The 21,330-nt window shown below is 37.1% G+C and overlaps 1 pseudogene across 1 annotated transcript; it reads left to right on the top strand.

Annotated features, from left to right (window-relative positions):
- The first annotated feature begins 1,749 nt into the window (after nucleotides 1-1,749).
- On the top strand, nucleotides 1,750-21,115 carry LOC149833375 (F-box/LRR-repeat protein 12 pseudogene; annotated as a pseudogene). The gene is made up of 2 exons (XR_016433160.1): nucleotides 1,750-1,879; nucleotides 19,239-21,115. The product of XR_016433160.1 is annotated as an F-box/LRR-repeat protein 12 pseudogene (transcript).
- The last annotated feature ends 215 nt before the right edge of the window (nucleotides 21,116-21,330 follow it).

Genomic DNA, 21,330 nt, shown 5'->3' with positions numbered 1-21,330 from the left:
TAGTTAAAAGGTGGTTCATCACTGGTTCAGGTATTTAAGTTGCTCCCTAGATGGGATATGGGTGTAGCACCTGATTGATTACCATTTGCCTATATTTAGTAAAAGGGCCATTTATTTCCTACAATTTTCATGAGAAATTGCTAGGCTGGCATTCATTTTCTCAGCTAAGTGAAATACACATGAAATTATCATGGGAATGATGAGCTGGATCCTTATGAAACAAATGAGTTCTAGGGATACATTTGCAAAGCTTGTGAATGGCTTTCTCACTAAGACTTTGTTTGTTTCACCCATTTTTACTTTAAGTCTGAAACCACCCATTTTCATATGCACGTGAAACAAACATACCAACTCCGTTTTTCTGTGGGGCTCACAGTCAACAAGGGCTTCTTTTCATGTTGTTCACGCATTTAATATATAAATTTATTGGCACTACCCCCTGTGAATGGATTTATGTATAAATTTTTTTCACAACGGGATGACCTTCCCATGGTGGAATGTCTTTCCCATGAGTCTTTTCTTATTGGTGAAAACTAGCCTTGACATTTTTTCTTTCCTAGATGAGAAGTTCTTCAGAGCTTTACAAGATTGGATAGGGATATGGAAGATTCACAGTGGCCCTAGGCCCTGGGTGAAGAACATAATGACCAGGAAGATTCACATTTGCCACTTGTTTGTTTTCAAAAATTTTAAAACCCCACATAGGTTTAAGGACATGCCAAATTCTGAATACCCCTTAATATATCTTCCACTAAAACAACCTAATTGAAAAGCAAATTGATTGAGCATAACTTATTATTTCACTAAGGCTTTGTTTGTTTGGGAGCGGTTGTTGGAAGGGGCAATGAGAGGGGTGACCAAATCAGCGGATTTGGCAACGCCTTTCCAAGGGCATTGTGAACTTGAAACCTGCTGATTTTTAATGTGGACGCCCCTCCCAACGTCACTATCAACGATGTCTCTCCTCTCAAAGCAGTGTTCCCAATCAATGGAGATGACGGAGATTTAATGAATCGTCCATCTCTTCTCTCAACTATGGCTCCCAAATAGAGTCTCAAAAAACTTCACGGGTACGGTGTGAACGAGTTGGGTTTGGTTCGGACCCAGGTGAAATCAGACTCAGACCTGGTTTGAGATACTGGTATCAAGTCCAGACCCAGGTCCAATCTTATCCATCATAAGAGAACCCACACCTGAATCCTATAAAAATTACATGAACAAGACCCCGACCATACCTGATAAAATAATCCTTTTTACAATGAAAATTTGCAGATCTTAGTCGGAACTAGGGTTGGACTCGAGTCCGGTATGAAATTTTACAAGCCATACCTAGCTCTATATATTAATCGGACCCTTCGGAATTGTAATTTGACCTTCTTATTTATCACCAAACCTTGACCCTATAGGGTTTGGTATGGGTCGGATCCATTGACAGCCCTAGTCACGGACCTGTCTTTAAAAGACTGAAGTGGGGGCGTACAACCAAAGAAAGAAAGCAACTTTTGTAGTTACTCAAAACTTGAGAGGTGTTAAGACAATAGCTCAAAAGGTTGGGTTAAAAATGTAATAGGCGTTTTGTAATTACTGAAACTTGCGACGTGTACGAGAGCATATAACTCAAAGGGTTGGGGAAAAAACGTTGCTATTATATAGTAAGACCATCTCATGTTTATCGTCATTAACGGTTAGTGGTTAACGTCATCATGAGGACTTCTAGTCACTATGGTCATCAATATCTTAAAAGCAATGTTTTTTTTTTTGTTGAAACTTTTGTGAGAAAGAGAGGGTTCCCATAAATTCTTGGTCTCCCTCCACCAATTATCAATTCCAACCTCTCTCTCTCTCTCTCAAGAATGTCCACAGCGGATGTCACATACAGGTGCGATTCCCGTCTCTGATTGCGTTTAGATTTTAGTGCATATGTTTTTTTGTTGGTGTGATTCCCATTGATGAAGTTTGAACATTCATCTCAATGTTCTGATTGGTAACTTTGCATAGATACCATTCTTCTGAAATCTACAGAATCTGCCTTAGCTTTTTGCACCGTTTGTATTGTCATAGAAATCAAGGAGCATGGGCTCGATCTTTTGGTTGTCTTCCAACGATGAGTTGGGTCTTTGTTTTTCTTAGAGTGAAGATTCAGATTGGTGCATGGGATAAGGGATGAAGCAACAGACCGATGACAATTTTTTGAGTAATTTGTCATGTATTTCATGGATTTGATTTGATCAAATGAATTAGGTTGGTCACCGGTAGTATGTAATTGAAGCAGCAATTCTTTTAGTTCTTAAGCTTAAATTGGCACTAGGCTGCGAGTTGGGGCATACAGGTCAATTTGTTTTGAGTTGAAATCATTCTGGGGGTGCCCATCATCTTGATTTTGTAGAATGTGATGACCCTTACATAGAAAGGGAGGCCTAAGGAAGAACAGTACTAATTGATATTTCATGCCTTTGTGAAGAAACACATTCTACGTATTCAGCAGATTAATTTTTTATTGATAGTCAAGATGGAGTGTAGCCCCCAAATTGAGGCCCCTCGGTTAGTATAGAACGACTCTAACCAGTTCAGTTATATTACTGCAACTATAGCTTCTTCAGGCAGCTCTTTGGTGGGGTGAAATGTGGTTTACCTCTGCGCACTGATGGATAGTTCTATTTATGGTCAATGCTTTTGGATGTATTGGTCTACAGTTGTTCTTTTCCTGTACCAAAATCAATAATATTGTTCAGAAGAAAACAAGAAAGAAACCGTACAATTAAAGACAGGATATTTTCATTGCACATTAGAAGTAATGGAGTTGTCAACTCCAATTGGACCAATAAAGTAATTATATATGGCAGTTGATAGGCTTTCAACTACCAGTGCTGGTTGCATGTAGACTTATTTTATGTCCCATCTGGACACTTCCTATGCATTTGGTCCCTCCCTTGGGTTTGCTCCACAAACTACATGGCGTGTTTTTACTGTAACTGTGCTTTGTATCTATGTAACCAATTGCATTTTATTGGTCACTTCAAGTTTATAATCTCACCTCTGCAACCACCTACTGTACAAACAGATTTGGTAGTTGCACTGACTCATCATAGTCGACTATTCTAAAATAAGAGAAAGTTTCGGCGTGTGACTAGGGGACATGCCATCCAGTGTGACTACTCAAAGTTCCAGTTCTGTGTGGCATGCATTTTCTTTTACAGGCATATTTGGTGACCAAATCCATTTAACAGTCAAGCTACAGAGAGTAGATGATGAACGGGCAAGATAATGTATGCTAAATTTTCATTAGATTCATCAATGAGATGCCCCAGACCCTCACCCCTAGAAGGATGAAATTTTAGTCTCTTGTACATAATTGGGAACAAGTGACAAGTATTTATTCTATGATGAGAGATAGGCTGTAAATAAAATTGGACTATATGTGTATACCTGGATTGTTGAGTTTTGTGATCAATGATGCATGTGCATTTACCTTTTTTCTTTTTTCTCTTCTTCTTCTTCTCGTTTTTTTCTTTTTGGTCACGGTGTAGGATAGATCCTGATGAGAGATTCAAAACCAAGACCCCTTCACTAGGATAGTGTGACTAACACGAGATAGCGTTCAATTAGTGACTCATACATATCATGAAAACTATCTGTCAGACAATTCAAATGGTAAGAAAATAATTAAATTAATTAAGTTGTTGGAAAAAAGTGGTTTACACATTTAGCAGTTTAATTGAAGGGTCGGCTTGCTCGATTTTCTAGTTATGGATGAAAATGCCTCTAGAATGGTGCATATTTATTTCTCAACAACAACAACAACAACAACAACTACGCCTTCATCCCAAAACAATTGGGGTCGGCGATATGAACCAAAAAAGAAAATCATTTTGGGTCTTCCACATGAATCCTTCTCATCCAATCATTTCTATCAAATGCCATGTCCTCGGTGAGGTTCAAAGCAATCATATTCTTTCCTATCATCTTCATCCAAGTCTTCTTAGGTCTACCCCGACCTCTTTTAACTAATATATTTTCCCATTTCTCCATCCTTCTAACTGGAGCATCATTAGGCCTTCGCCGAATATGTCCAAACCACCGTAAACGATTCTCTCTCATCTTATTTTCAATGGATGCAACACCTACCTTCTTACGTATCTCCTCGTTTTGAATCTTATCTTTTATTATATTTCCACATATCCATCAAAGCATACGCATCTCAGCTACACTCATTTTTTGAATATGATGTCTCTTGGCAGCCCAACATTCCGTACCATATAGTAAAGCAGGCCTAATAGTCATCCTATAAAACTTTCCCTTCAACCGCAATGGCATTCTACGATCGCACAACACTCCAGTTGCACTTTTCCATTTCATCCACCCAACCTTTATCCTATGATTTACATCTCCATCAATTTCTCCATACTTTTGAATGATAGATCCCAAATATTTGAAACAGTCATCCACCGGTATTTCTTGCTCACCAAGCTTCACTACACTCCCATCACTACTTCGTTGCTTACTAAACCGACATTCCATATATTCTGTCTTACTCTTACTCAACTTAAAACCTCTTGCTTCTAATGTTTGTCTCCATAATTCTAACTTAGCATTAACCCCAGATCTAGACTTATCAATCAAAACAATATCATCAGCAAACAACATACACCACGGCACATTTTCTTGAATTGATCTCGTAAGCTCATCCATCACTATAGCAAATAGGAAAGGGCTTAATGCAGATCCTTGATGTAACCCAACCGTTATAGGAAAATTGGTTGTCACCCCTCCACAAGTGCATATTTATTTCTCAAATTATAAAAAAGGAGTGCCCTTTATTTTAGCATATATGCAGGTCTATAAGATTCCACCAACTAAATATCACCCTTCTTGTATGAAATAAGGTTATAAAAAATGTATTGTAACCCATATCAGCTGGGCCCAAAATAACATACATATCGTAAAAATTGTATGTTTTAAATAAAAATGTAAAAAATAAAAAAATCAGGAAAAATCTAAAAAATTTATAACACAAGAAACAATGATGAATTGCATAAGACGAAACTATAAGACATCGAACAATTGTGTGCTATGAATGTCATGCATAAGGCATTGAACATTCAATAATCAAGATAATATGCTATAAATGACATGCATATCTCATAAGAAAAATGCAAACTATGAAAAATATGCATATTAAATGAAGAATCTAAGCTAATAAGTCACAAGATTCATAATAATGTGTATTTACATAAACAAAAAAATATCATAAAGTGTTTTTTTCACTACTTAAAAATTTTGCATAACCAATTTTTTTAAATTCAAACAAAAGTGAATTAGATAACGTCAATCATAAGTATTATAATCATTATTATCTTTTTTTTTTCAAAAAATCTCCCTAAATCACTCTTAAGCTCTTTGAGGATGAATATGAGGCCTTATATATTTTCGAAAAAATTGAAATAAGTACACTTAAACTGCATTTATAGTGTATCTTAAGATGTGCTCCATATTGAATATATTGTAAGATACAAGGGTGCATCGTAAGATGCAGAGGTGTATCGTAAGATACATACTCGTATCGAGATACGGGTGTGTATTGTATGGAAAACCCCATAGATACAATATGTATCGTAGTGTAACATACGATACACTACGATACTTACAACACTAGTATGAAGTATTCAGGATGCTTGCTTGAACAATTATATCAATCAAAACCACATATGTTACCTCTCATCAAAAGTTATGATATAAAAGTTTCATATATGTTGTGATATAGTGCAGATATTGTTAAAATGTAAACTGTAATATATATATATATATATTATTTAATATTATTATATTTTCTTTTATTATTTTCTTTTTCTATTTTTCTTTATTTTCTTTTTAGCATCTAGTTCAATAGAAACTAGATATTTGATCCAGTCAAGTTCCTGTTGGAACTTGACTGTGCAAATAGTTGTTGGACTGTAGTCCAACAGCTATAATAAATGTTGTTGGACTATAGTCCAACAGCTATAATAATAAATGTTGTTGGATTGTAGTCCAATAGCTATATTAAGAGATGTTGGAATCCAACATCTCTTTTGGAGAGCTCAAAATGAGCTCTCCTCTCTCTTCCACTTTTTTGTATATATAGGGGTGAACCTCTTCAATGTAAATTACCATGCTTCTTAAGCATTTTGTTCATGAATAAAGTATTATTTATTTTTCAAGTGTTCTTCCTTTTATACCCTTTCAAGGGTCATGCTTGTAGTGTCTCCAATAGACACTTGTTTGTGAGTTATTTGTGCATTTGTTGAAGACCACCATTTCATTACATGGTATCAGAGCTACGAAATCCTTAGATCTTGAAGTGCTTCCGCTTCGATTTCCGTGCCACATTTACAAAAGGTGTTTCATCACCTTGTTCTTGGCTCAAGAAGATTTGTTTGAAGAAAGGCGAACTTGTGCTACAAAAAAATTTGGTTTTGTATCCTCTCTTATTCCTTTGTCTACTCTTTTTCTTTTCTTTTTATTTTTTTTCTCTCTCCTCCTATTTATTCCTCTCTTACCCTTGTAAAAGATGGATGACAATGATAAGATCACCATCATTCCTATGAAGCTAAATGATACTAACTATGTAATGTGGGCTTCGATTATGAAGCACCACATTTGGGGAAAAGGTTTATGGGGTATAGTGGATGGTTCCGATTTGGAACCTAAACTATCTCTTACCAAGAAAGAGGGTGATAAAGAGGTTCCTCTAACGGAAGAAGAGAAGAGTAAGGCGTTAGCCACTTATGAAAAGAAATGGAAAGAATGGAGGATAGGACATGCAAAAATTATGTCATGGCTCATCAATAGCATAGACATTAAAAAATGCTCTAGTCTAGCTAAGTTTGAGCATGCCGATAAGACTTGGGAATACCTCAAAAACATGTATTCCTTTAAAGATATTGCACATGTATGCAATTTACAAGATAAAGTTCGGACAATGACTCAAAAAGATAAAACTATTCGAGAATATTATAATGAGTTGTTCGAACTTTGGGAAGAGTTGGCTCTTCTTGAGCCCAAATGGCATTGTGCCGAAGACATCGAGCTTTGCCAAAAGCAACTCGATATGGAACATTTCTATCAATTTGTGAATGGTCTAAGGCCGGAGTTTGAATCCACCAAATCGGCCCTTTTACATCGTAGAAAAATTCCTTCTATTGTTGATACTATAGAAGAGCTCACTATGTAGGAAAATAGACTTAGAAAAAGTACTTCAAAAGTTGATGATGACTCCGTTTTAGCTGTATCTAGACCGGGGAATCATACTCGTACTTACAAGCCACCTCATTTTGGAAGGCAAAACGACGACTTTGATAAAAGAAAAGTTATTTGTCATCATTGTCATGAACCGGGGCACTATAGGCCTCAATGTTCAAAGTTAAAAAGAAGAGAAGAAAAAAGAGTTGCATTTGTTGAATCTGAGTCAAAAGATCAAGATGCACCTGTGTCTATGGCTCAACTGATGGAAATCCTTCAACCTCTTCTCAAAGGGGTATCCTCCTCAACCGAAGCCTCAACTGGAGCGGCAGTTGCATCTTTCTCCGGTCTAGGTAACTTTCCTTGGCTTTTAGATTCTGGTGCTTCTTTTCATATGACCCCAAATGTTAATAGTCTATCCGAATGTCTTAAAAACAACTCACGTGTGTCAAAGGTTTTTACAGCCGATGACACATCTCTTGAAGTAAAAGGAATAGGATGTTTTGAAAATCTTCAAAAATCCAAAAGATTTTTTATCCCAGAAGTTAGATATATCCCTAAACTTAATTTGAATCTCTTATTTGTCTCGCAAATATTTGATTATGGATGTAATATCTCATTCTCTTCTTATGGTTGTTGGGCACAGGATCCCCAGTCAGGGAAGCTGATTGGGGAAGTCCATAGAGAAGGAGGACTTTATTACATGGACTTTTTGGAATTACCCAAAAATGCATTTTGTTATAATATTCAGAAATTAAATTGGATTTATGGCACAAAAGGCTTGGCCATCCTCATATGTCTAAAATTCAATATTTTCCAAGTTTGGAAAATTTTTGTAATTCTGAAAATTTTTCTTGTAAAGACTGCATTCTTGGCAAAATGAAAAGGTTATCATTTCTTAGTAGAACTTTTGTTTCCTCACGACCACTTGAGTTAATACATTCAGATGTTTGGGGTCCCGCACCAGTTATTTCCAACGGTGGTTATACATATTATGTCATTTTTGTTGATGACTTTTCTAGACATACTTGGATTTATTTTCTTAAACATAAATCTGATGTCTTTGCTAACTTCCAAATATTTCATAAAATGGTTAAAAATAAGTTTCAAAATGATATTTTTGTTTTTCACACTGATTCAGGGGGAGAATTTATGTCCAACGAATTCAAAGACTATCTCAATTTACATGGTATTACACATCAAAGATCATGTCCACACACTCCACAACAGAATGGCCTAGCCGAACGCAAACATCGGCACATTATGGAAACTACTAGGACATTGCTAATTGCAAATCAAGTTCCAAAAAGTTTTTGGGCTGAAGCGGTCCTAACTGCCACCTACCTCATTAATAGGATGCCATCTTCCTCATTAAAGAATACAACTCCAATAGAAAAGCTTGTTAATTTAACTCCAGATTATTCTAGATTAAGAGTCTTTGGATGCAAATGTTTTGTTTTCACCAACAGAAATGACAAACTCTCTCCTCGTGCAATCCCATGTGCCTTTTTAAGATATGCTGATAATAAAAAAGGCTACAGGTGTTTCGATTTTCAAAATGACAAATTATATGTGTCAAGAAATGTATCTTTTTTGGAAAAAGAAAGCTTCTTTGAATTTGAAAAATCCAAGGATGTCACTGAATACTCGTTTTTAATTGATCCAACTTCAAAATCCAATGAATGTGATGTTGGATGTGACCTTGACAATGATCAAAGTCCTATTGTTGTTGAAAATGATGATAATGAAGAGCAAATCCATAAGGATGTTAGTCTATAATATTCAAGACATAGAGAGCAAAATCTTCCATGTGCATTACAAAAATACTCTGAAGTCTCACCTAGAAGAACGTCTAGAATCTCTAAACCTCCAGAAAAATTTGTGTCTTATGAATCTTTTTCACCCACATATAGGGCCGCCATTACATTAATATAATCATATGTTGAACCATCATCCTATTCTCAAGCAAAAAATCATATAGAATGGATAGAAGCCATGAAAATAGAATTGGATGCACTAGAAAAGGCCAATACTTGGACGATACAAGATATTCCTCCGGGTAAGAAACCTATAGGTTGTAGGTGGGTATACAAAGTCAAAAGCAAAAGTGATGGGACCCTGGAAAGATATAAGGCCCGTTTAGTAGCAAAAGGATATGCCCAAGAGTATGACATCGATTATGAAGAAACATTTGCTCCTGTGGCCTGTATGACCATTGTTAGAACTTTAATAGCCTTGGCCTCCATTAGAACATGACCTATCTTTCAATTAGATGTCAAAAATGTTTTCCTGAATGGGAATCTCGTTGAAGAAGTATACATGGAAGCCCCACCTGGTATTAGTATCCCTAAGGGTAAAGCTCTTCGTTTAGAAAAAGCTCTTTATGGTTTTAAACAGACTCCAAAAGCCTGGTATGACCGATTTAGTCATGTTATGCTTGATATTGGTTTTCAATCTTGTTTAACTGACACTGCTTTGTTTGTTAAGAAATCTGATGCAGGCATCATTATTCTTCTTCTCTATGTGGACGATATGATTATCACCGGAGGCGACAAACAGGGAGTTGCAAATATCAAATCTCTTCTTAAAACTCACTTTGAAATGACTGACTTAGGTTTATTAAGATATTTTTTAGGCATTGAAGTTGTTTATTCCCCTCGGGGGTATTTGATATCTCAATCTAAATTTGCTCTTGATATCGTTTTCAGGTCTGGAATTACAGATGATAAGAAAGTAGACACTCCAGAAGTTGTCAGTGTTAAAATGAAAATTGATGATGGAGAACTTCTTGATGATCCTACTCCTTATAAACAACTTGTTGGAGCTCTTTCTTATCTTTCCATTACTAGGCCAGATATAACTCATGTGGTTCATACAGTCAGTCAGTTTCAGCATGCTCCCACCTCCGTGCACATGGGAGCGATTTTGCGTATTATTAGATACTTAAAATCCTCTCTTTCACGAGGACTCTTTTTGTCTGCTTCATCTTCATTAAATTTAATTGCATATACTGATGCTGACTGGGGAAGTGATCCCAATAATAGACACTCAACTACTGATTTTTGTGTGTTCCTAGGTGAAACCTTAATTTCTTGGAGTGCAAGAAGCAGCAGAAAGTCTCTCTTTCCTCCACCGAAGCTGAATACAGAGCCATGACAACCACCACTATGGAGGTTGTTTGGCTCAGACGATTGCTAGCGGATATGGGAGCTAAAGCAACGCAAGCTTCAAAGATGTGCTGTGACAACAAAAGTGCGATCTACATTGCAAGCAACCGGACATTCCATGAGAGCACTAAACACATTGAGATGGACTGTCACTATGTCAGAGAGGAATACTTACATGGAACCATTGATCTGCCATATGTTATATCAGAATATCAATTAGGAGACTTCTTCACCAAGCCTCTCGTTGCTCCCAGATTTCACTTCCTCTTAGACAAACTTTCGCTCATTGTACCGTAAGTTTGAGGGGGAGTGTTAAAATGTAAACTGTAATATATATATATATATATATATATATATATAATTTAATATTATTATATTTTCTTTTATTATTTTCTTTTTCTATTTTTCTTTATTTTCTTTTTAGCATCTAGTTCAATAGAAACTAGATATTTGATAGGAACTTGACTGTGCAAATAGCAGTTGGACTGTAGTCCAACAGCTATAATTAATGTTGTTGGACTATAGTCCAACAGCTATAATAATAAATGTTGTTGGACTGTAGTCCAACAGCTATATTAAGAGACGTTGGAATCCAACGTCTCTTTTTGGAGAGCTCAAAATGAGCTCTCCTCTCTCTCCCATTGTTTTGTATATATAGGGGTGAACCCCTTCAATGTAAATTACCATGCTTCTTAAGCATTTTGTTCATGAATAAAGTATTATTTATTTTTCAAGTGTTCTTCCTTTTATACCCTTTTAAGGGTCATGCTTGTAGTGTCTCCAATAGACACTTGTTTGTGAGTTATTTGTGCATTTGTTGAAGACCATCATTTCATTACAGATATCCTATCCAATATTAGTGTTACAAGCTGCAAACAAAAAGTAGGCTTAGAGTTTTGGCAAATATAACATAAGGATCAAACTTCTTTTGATATTCAATGCAAGAATTTCTGCATGATGCAGCTTTGGAATAAGTTCATTTTTCTTCTTTTCTTGCTTTTTTCTTGGAAATCATTAGATTTAAATGAAATCAAGTGCAAGAATGGTAGGATCTGCAGTTCATGAAGTGTCATTGAGCTATTGCTTGCAACACAATGAGGATTTTGCTTTTACTTGTTCTGTATGAATTTGTCGAATAGAATAGTTCATTAAGGTTTAATGTGTCCTCTTTCAACTGTTTAATTTTGTAATGATAAAGAATTTGTATGTGAAGATTGTATACTTGAAAAAATGCAAATGATGCCTTTTGGATCTAGAACTTCCTTAACTAATAAAATCTTTGAATTAGTACATTCGGATGTATGGGGTGTCGTTCCCGTTATGTCAAAAGGTGGTTATTCATATTATGTTATATTCATAGATGATTTTAGTAGATATATTTGGATCTACTTCCTTAAACTCAAATCTAAAGTTTTTTCATGCTTTAAAAATTTTCATAATCTTGTTAAAAATCAATTTGAAACAACAACAAATAACAACAACTACGCCTTCATCCCAAAACAATTGGGGTCGGCGATATGAACCAAAAAAGAAAATCATTCTGGGTCTTCCACATGAATCCTTCTCCTCCAATCATTTTTATCCAATGCCATGTCCTCGGTGAGGTTCAAAGCATTCATATCCTTCCCTATCACCTCCATCCATGTCTTCCTAGGCCTATCCCGACCTCTTTTAACTAATATATTTTCCCATTTCTCCATCCTTCTAACTGGAGCATCATTAGGCCTTCTCCGAATATGTCCAAACCACCGTAAACGATTCTCTCTTATCTTATTTTCAATGGGTGCAACGCCTACCTTCTTACGTATCTCCTCGTTTCTAATCTTATCTTTTATTGTATTTCCACATATCCATCTCAGCATACGCATCTCAGCTACACTCATTTTTTGAATATGATGTCTCTTGGCAGCCCAACATTCCGTACCATATAGTAAAGCGGGCCTAATAGTCGTCCTATAAAACTTTCCCTTCAACCGCAATGGCATTCTATGATCGCACAACACTCCAGTTGCACTCTTCAATTTCATCCACCTAACCTTTATCCTATGATTTACATCTCCATCAATTTCTCCATACTTTTGAATGATAGATCCCAAATATTTGACACAATCATCCACCGGTATTTCTTGCTCACTAAGCTTCACTACACTCCCATCACTACTTCGTTGCTTACTAAATCGACATTCCATGTATTCTGTCTTACTCTTACTCAACTTAAAACCTCTTGCTTCTAATGTTTGTTTCCATAATTCTAACTTAGCATTAACCCCAGCTCTAGACTCATCAATCAAAACAATATCATCAGCAAACAACATACACTATGGCACATTTTCTTGAATTGATCTCGTAAGCTCATCCATCACTATAGCAAATAAGAAAGGGCTTAAAGCAGATCCTTGATGTAACCCAACCGTTATAGGAAAATTGGTTGTCACCCCTCCACAAGCGCGGACATTGGTTACTACTCCTTCATACATATCTTTAATTATACTAATGTACTTGAGAGAAACACCTTTCTTCATCATTGTCCACCAGAGAACGTTCCTAGGTACTCTATCGTATGCCTTCTCCAAATCAATAAAAACCATATGCAAATCTTTGTTCCTCTCTCTATTTCTCTCAATAAGTTGTATAAGAAGATGTATATCTTCCATAGTTGATCTTCCAGGCATAAAACCAAATTGATTCTCCGATATCATGACAACCTTCCTCAACCTAGACTCAATCACCCTCTCCCAAAGTTTCATAGTATGACTCATGAGTTTTATACCACGATAGTTTATGCAATCTTGTATATCACCCTTATTCTTATATAGAGGCACCAAAGTACTATTCCTTCACTCATTAGGCATCTTATTTGTCCGCCAAATCTTGTTAAAAAGATTTGTCAACCATTCTAAACATTTCTCTCCCAAGCATTTTCAAGCCTCGATAGGAATACCAACTGGGTCAACTGCCCTTCTTGATTTCATTTTCTTCAAAGCCTCTACAGTTTCTTTCTTTTGAATCTTGCGCATGAAGTCACGATTCATCTCATGAAAAGGAATGGAGAAGTCTCCAAGATCCTGAGCATGACTTTCATTAAATAGCTTATAAAAATAATCTTTCCATCTCTCCTTAATCTCCTCATCTTTGACTGAAACACTTTGCGTTTCATATTTGATACATCTAACCATACCCAGATCCCTCGATTTCCTATCTCTCATCTTTACAAGCCTATAAATATCCTTCTCGCCCTCTTTGGTATCCAACTTGTCATAAACCTCCTTATATACCTTATCCATCGCGTTCCGAACTACTTTTTTTGCTTCCTTCTTTGCTATCATATACTTCTCTAAATTCTCATTATCACGACTCTTACTTAGATTTCTATAACACTCTCTTTTAACCTTAATAGCTAATTTGACATCCTTGTTCCACCACGATGTATCCTTACCTAGCGGTGCACCGCCTTTAGACTCACCCAAAACCTCCTTAGTCACTTTTCTCATGCCACCCGCTATCTTATTCCACATTGATTCTGAATCCTCCTCGAAACACCAATCAACTTCCTTAACTACCCGCTCTACAAACATTCCTTGTTTAGCTCCTTTCAGTGCCCACCACTTAATTCTAGGATCTATCCTATGTCTATCCCTTTTGTGGCATTGTCTAATTCTAAGATCTAAAATTAAGACTCTATGTTGTGTAGCTACACTTTCTCCCTTTTCAATGTTATTAGGTGAGACTCCCTCTTTCTAAACCAAGTGTTTGCTAAGATCATATCATAGGACAAACCAAAATCTAAAATTCTTTCTCCACTTTCGTTTCTTTCTCCTATACCATAGCCTTCATGGATACTCTCAAATCCATCCCTACTAATGCCTACATGCCCATTAAGGTCATCGCCGATGAAAAACCTTTCTCCATAAGATATCCCTTGTACTACTCCATCTAAATCTTCCCAAAATTGACGCTTAATGGAATCATCTAAACCTACTTGAGGTGCATAAACACTAATAATATTAATAATATCCGTACATAATACTAATTTAATAAGTAAAATGCTATCACCCTTCCTACGGACCTCAACTATATTGTCTATAAACTCACGACTCATAACAATCCCTACTCCATTTCTATTCCTATTTATTCCTGTATACCAAATCTTATATCCCCAAGGTTCTATCACTTTTGCTTTCTCACCTACCCATTTGGTCTCTTGTAGACATAAAATATCAATCTTTCTCCTACACATAACATCTACTAACTCTACCAACTTACCAGTTAAAGACCCTATGTTCAAAGTGGCTAATCTAATTTTATGGTCTTGGACTAACTTCTTTGCCCCCACCCGTCCAACAAAGTGAGGGAACCCTTGCCTATTTGACACCACACCCGGGCGTCGGTGTGACGCGTCGCTTTCGGGCGACGACCTAGCAACCCTTGCCCATTTATCACTGCCTCCAGGCCTATAGAGTACAGCGCGTCGCTCAGTATGGAACGCCCCAACGAAATTCTCATATTGGTTCATATTCATAGGGTATGACTAAGTTTTTATGCTGGCTGTCACAGGCCTACCGCAACCCTCCTCCTTTATTCGGGCTTGGGACCGACAGTGCATAACTAAACAGTTATACACAGGCGGAGTTTAAAAATCAATTTGAAACAAATATTAAAATCTTTCGCTCTGACTCAGGGGGGAGAGTTTCTTTCAAATGAATTTCAATTCTATCTAAAAACTCATGGTATTTTACACCAAAGATCTTATCCTAGGACACCCCAACAAAATGGTATTTCTGAAAGAAAGCATCGTCATATTATTGAAACTACTAGGACCCTACTCATTTAAAAAAAAATTCAAAAAAAAAATTGGGCCGAAGTCGCACTTACTACGGTATACCTAATAAATAGAATGTCTTCTCAAACTTTGGAAAACAAATCCCCTATTGAAAAACTTTTTAAAATCTCTCCCGATTTGAAAAGACTAAAGGTCTTTGGGTGTAAATACTTTGTGCTTCTTGAAAAATATAACAAACTCTCTCCTAAAGCTATAAAATATGTTTTTCTTGGATATACCAAAAATCAAAAAGGCTATCGATGCTATGATCTAACAAATGATAAACTTTATGTCTCTAAAAATGTAACATTTCTTGAAAATGAAACTGGATTTGATCTTAAGAAACCCAAGGAAGAATTCGAGTATGCCTTATTTGATTTGTTATCTAAATCAAATAATGAAATTATTGATAATAATGATATTGATAATTTTGAGTCTATTAATGGAGCAAGTGAAGAAAAAGAACCAACTCAGAGAGCATCCATTTGCTTTTGAAAGGTATAGTCCACCAATAAATGTTGAAGAATCTAGTGTTAGAAGATATGATTGGATACATAGGCCTCCAGATATGTTTGTCTCCTATGAATCTTTTTCTCCAAACTATAGGTCATGTCTTCTAGCAATTCATTCATATCATGAACCATCTAACTACAAAGAAGCTAAAAACATAAAAGAATTGGTAGAAGCTATGAAAATACAATTAGATGCATTACACAAGACCCATACTTGGGCAGTCCAACCTCTTTTAAGAGACTGCCAACTCTACCCATCCTTCTATTACGTCACCCATATCTTCTACCTCTGATAGTTCCTCTGAAGCTCTAACAATGTTGGGTTTTAACTTTCGCCCACACCTACCTGACCCTCCTCCTCCTCCTCCTCGTACTCATTACATGGTTACCTGTGCACAGGATGACACACTTAAGCCTAAGTTTTTCCAAGTAACCAAGCACCTTCTACCTATTGCCCTCCTCTCTAAACAGTTTACCAACATAGAACTCACTACCTTTAAACATGTTCAAGCCCAGTCTCATTGGCGTGATGCTATGCAGACCGAATTCTCTGCAATACTAAAAAATGAGACTTGGACTGTTGTCCCTCCTGATCCATCCCAGAACTTGATCGGATGTAAGTGGATCTATCACATTAAAAGGAAAGCTGATGGTTCTCTTGAACGCTATGTAACACAAACTCTTCTAATAGGGCATCTCATCCGTTTCGCTCCCGCACCTATGCCAGTGCAACACTTGGACACGACTTTCTTTGTGTCAGGTGAAGTTAACCACACCGAGGTCCATTTTTATCCAAAAGTAGATTCAGTTAACCCTAACCAAGTCCACTTTTATCTACATTATATGTATAAAATTATAAATACATAAATGCACACACGTACACGTATACATACATATGTATATCTACACCAATGTTGTGTTATTTTTTATTGATGTGAAATAGCAATTATAGATTGTTAATTTGATCTATTGCATGATGAATTGATGATATGATAATTGTTTTTATTTCATTAGTGTTAACTTAAAACTATTAAAAATTATATATATATATATATACACTCCTCACACCCCAGCACCCAAGTTTTTTTAAAGTGCCGCACCCGTATCCGCACATAGTTGAGTGATATAAAGTTCATCTTATTGCCAAGGGCCTTCATCAAGAAGAGGGCATAAACTATTTTAAAACTTTTAGCCCTGTCATCAAACCTCCTACTATTTGTGTTGTCCTCTCCGTGGCTCTCGGTCAGCGTTGGCTTGTTCACCAAATGAATGTTTACAATGTGTTTCTTCATGGTTCTATTAATGAGGATGTCTATATGGAGCAACCACCAGGATTTCGGCATTCCCGCTTCTCTCACCATGTGTGTAAGCTTCATCAAGCACTCTATGGCTTCAAACAGGCACCTTAGGCATGGTATTGACATATGAGTAATGCGCTTGTGCACAACGATTTTGTTGAATCTTGGGCAAATGCCTCTCTCTTTATTTTGCGGAAACCTAATTTAATTGCTTATATCTTTGTATATGTTGATGACATTCTCGTTACAAGCAGCTCTCCTACCTTTGTTCGATCCTTAATTACACGCCTTAAAGGACCTTGGGCCTTTACATTATTTTTTGGGCATTGAAGTTGTTCACACGGCAGATGATCTCCTCTCACGACACAAATATATTTTGTACATCCTACACCAGACGTCCATGCTTCGGGCCAAACCGGTCAGCTCCTCCATGGTTCTTTCTGCACAGTTAACATCAAACAACCTGTCTTTTCATGAACCCACTCTCTACCGCAGTGTGGTTGGTGCACTGCAATATGTGACTCTTACTCGCCCGGACCTTGCCTTTAGGGTGAATTGAGTATGTCAATACATGTATCAACCATCTATTGAACATTAGACTGCTATGAAGCGAATTCTGCGACATTTCAAGGAGAATGTTGATTATGGACTTCTGATAAGACAGTCCACCTCTGCCTCTCTGTCTGTCTTTATAGACGTTGATTGGGTTGGTTCCCTTGATGATAGAAAATCCACGTCTCGATACACTATTATCTTGTGGAGCTCAAAGAAACATGTGTTTAACTGTTCCAACACAGAGGCCGAATACAAAGCAGTAGCAAATGCAAATGCCAAAATTTCATGGGTTCATGCCCTCTTTGGAGAACTTGGCGTCTCTATACCATATCCGGATCTACTAACCAGGTCCATATCCAGCACTGAGAAGATTCAAGAAGATCACCACTCAAAAAGAAGTCCTCGTTATCAAAGAGTCCAAGAATGGCATACAAGGCCGAAATTGTGTCAAAGAAGAAACTATGGGACTCGCATAAGAAAGAACTCTCACATAAGGAAATGTCCCAACGGGACTCCAAAAGCATGTTCTTTTGTAGGATGTTATTCTTGGTAGGCTATGATTCTTGGCCACCTGTATGTTATATATACATTAATACTTAATAGAGATTAACCCTCACCGAAGAGAAAACGTTGAGGTGAAGGGTCGTGGACGTAGGATCATTCAGATCCAAACCCCATTAAAAATCGTGTGCAGTGTGTGATTGCGTTCGTTCTACATTCTATTTTTCGTGCTCCTTTAAATATAAGGTTCCTACCCTCTTTTTTGTTAGGTCACCACTAGGACCCTCCAAAAATCATAGTTTTGAGTGTTTTATGCTTGATAAACCATTAGATATGTTTATCATTTTTTATTGATTAATAAACAAGCTTTGTTTCAAATTTATTTGATGTAAAGATGTGAATATTTTATCATCAAATTTTAGTACAATATCAACCATTGATTTTTTTATCTCTTTAAAATACACATCTGAGCATAAAGATGCTTAATCAAATACATGTTTTCTATGGAGTAAACAATGATAAACATATCTAACAGTTCAGATCGAGCGAAAAATCAGGGAGGATCCAACAGTGACCTAATGAAAAAAGGGCAGGAGGATCCCTGTTCTCTCTCTCTCTCTCTCTCTCTCTCTCTCTCTCTCTATATATATATATATATATATATATATATATTGCATGAGATCAGTTATCATGGACCATTTGATTCACTGGTGACCAACTCCACAGTTGTGCATATGTTGCCTCACAACCTCACAACCATACTGGTGATATGTAATGCAAGATTTTGAGCATTAGAACATAAAGTACACGTTGATGCACAAATAACAACACTCAACCATGTCATTAGGTAATGCAGAATTCAAACAGTAGGAAATTGATCAAGCCAATTGACCTTGAGAATCCCATAAGTTTTAATCTGAAGTGCTGGTTTCTCACTTTCTTCATCAAATATCAAAGACTCAAGGTTAGGCCTCGTGATATGGGTTGTGTTTTCTACTTCACAATCCACATGTATTGGTAAGATGCAGAATTTCTATGTTCAAGTTTGCGAAACAGAGTATTATTTTATAGTCTGGACACTATGTAATGTTAAATTTCTTTTGATATTTCCTTTATTATAATTTTTGCTTCTTTCCCTGCCTAAGCTAGTTTTGCTCACTTCTTGCAGCACAGCACATTGTGGGTCCTCAGACGGATTGCCTCCATTGTATGCTGAGTAGCAGAAATCTGACAAAGTGCCATTATCCCCTTTTCAGCTGCTTCAACTCCTTTATCTCAGACCAGCAAAATCAATTATTTTTGGGTTCTTCATCTTGATGGGTCTAAAACTTCTGTTTCTCAAATCCATATCCTTATTTGCGGTGTTTAGCATGACCAACAATGCTTTGTGCCATGATGCCATTTCACTATAAATGCATGACAATATGTAGCTATGCAGCTCTTATGCCTGTGGCATTTTCAGTATAAATGACTCTACTTGTGGACCGACCTTCTGTAATCTCTGACTTACCTGATGATTGCCTAGTGGCTATATTTCAGCATCTTAAGTGTTACACTGACCGTGAGGCATTTGGCTTGACCTGCCATCGCTGGCTCCAGATCCAGAATGCAGCTCATGTGCACTTAAAAATTCAGTCATGTCATGATTTTAATGCTCCGGGAAAGTATTCCAGATATCTCTCAAGACTTCTGTCTCGGTTCCATTCTCTCTCCTCTCTCAGTTTGGCCGGATGCACCCTGTTGGTTGATTCAGCACTGAACCATTTGCAGGTTTCTGGCTTCAAGCTGCAAACCTTGTCTCTTGATTGTTGTTTTAGCATCACAGATAATGGGTTTTCTTTGGTGTCCTCTGGGTGCCCCAATCTCCTGTCCATCAGTTTGTATCGGTGCAATATCAGTGATGCTGCATTAGAATTCTTGGGTAATTCTTGCTTGGCATTAGAAAATGTGAATCTTTCGTACTGCATGCTTGTTTCTGATCATGGCATCTCAGCTCTTTCTACCGGTTGCCCCAAGCTTCGGGCCGTAACTGTTTCATGTTGTAGGGGCATAAGAGGACATGGGTTCAAGGATTGTTCAAGTCTGGCTTATCTGGAAGCTGATTCTTGTTTACTCACAGCAGATGGCCTCTTGCAAACCGTTAGCAGCGGGTGTCTCGAGTACTTGAACATTTCGAGTTTAAGATGCTGGATGGGAGGTGATGGCCTAGGCTGCATTGGTGCTGGTGGGTCCTGCTTGAGGTTTCTGAACCTGCGCATGTGCCGGTTTGTTGGTGATGAGTCTGTGAAAGCGATTGCAAAAGGGTGTCCAGTGCTGAAGGAATGGAGTTTAGCTTTGTGCCATGAGGTGAAGTTTCTCGGTTGGGAGGCAATCGGGATCAATTGCAAGAATTTGGAGGTACTTCATGTAAGCAGATGCCGCAATCTATGTGATCAAGGGCTACAGGCACTTCAGGATGGATGCAGCAGTCTCAGAGTGTTATACATGCATGGTTGTCGCCAAATCACAATTGTGGCACTGGAATCATTCAAGTGTGTGCGAGGAGATGTAAAAGTGAAGGCTGAGGAATTGATGTTTGTCGGTCCAGGCTTGGGGCAGTTCCTTGTTCAGTAAACCTTTACTGGTCATTGCCTTGTGAAAATGGGGATACGTACTGAACTGGAATTTAAGTTGCAGCTCTGAAGTTTGCACTAGAATGTGGGAGCTGTATGTGTACACACTGCCTTTTTCTTCTGATGGAGATATTAATTTGACCTTTTCTTCGGATGACTGATGATAGCAGGGAATTTTATGGCTAAAAGAAAATTCCTTTATATTGCAGTATAAAAGTAAACCTTGCACTGATCATGCTCAGATTACAGGTTGTATAATCTTTAGCAAAAGGCTAAAGATGTTGATCTTTTCAAGATGGCTGATCTTGCTTATGATCTGAACTCGCAAGTTGCTTCATCAAATTTCAGTGTAATGACTAGTATTTTACATCACTAGTATTTTACATGTTTTTTATCTAAAACAGGGGATGACATGATATGTAATAAGCAGCGGTTACACTTTCTCTACTGAACAAGAAAAGAGGTCCTTAAATAATCATTAAACAATTGGCTAGATTCTAATCTTCTTTCTTTTTTCAAACTGCAAACAGAATAGAGTACTGAATCGGTGAATCCCTCTTATCACATGGTTGCATCTCATGTGATTTGAAGACACGATTTCAATTCACATATTCAAACCTGTGATTTGAAATCACATGAGATTAGCTC

This window comes from Nuphar pumila, chromosome 7 (assembly GCF_984573655.1).
Source record: "Nuphar pumila chromosome 7, dmNupPumi1.hap1.1, whole genome shotgun sequence".
Taxonomy (NCBI): domain Eukaryota; kingdom Viridiplantae; phylum Streptophyta; class Magnoliopsida; order Nymphaeales; family Nymphaeaceae; genus Nuphar; species Nuphar pumila.
Note: the sequence above shows the minus strand (reverse complement) of the source record. Positions and strands in the feature narration are given on the sequence as shown.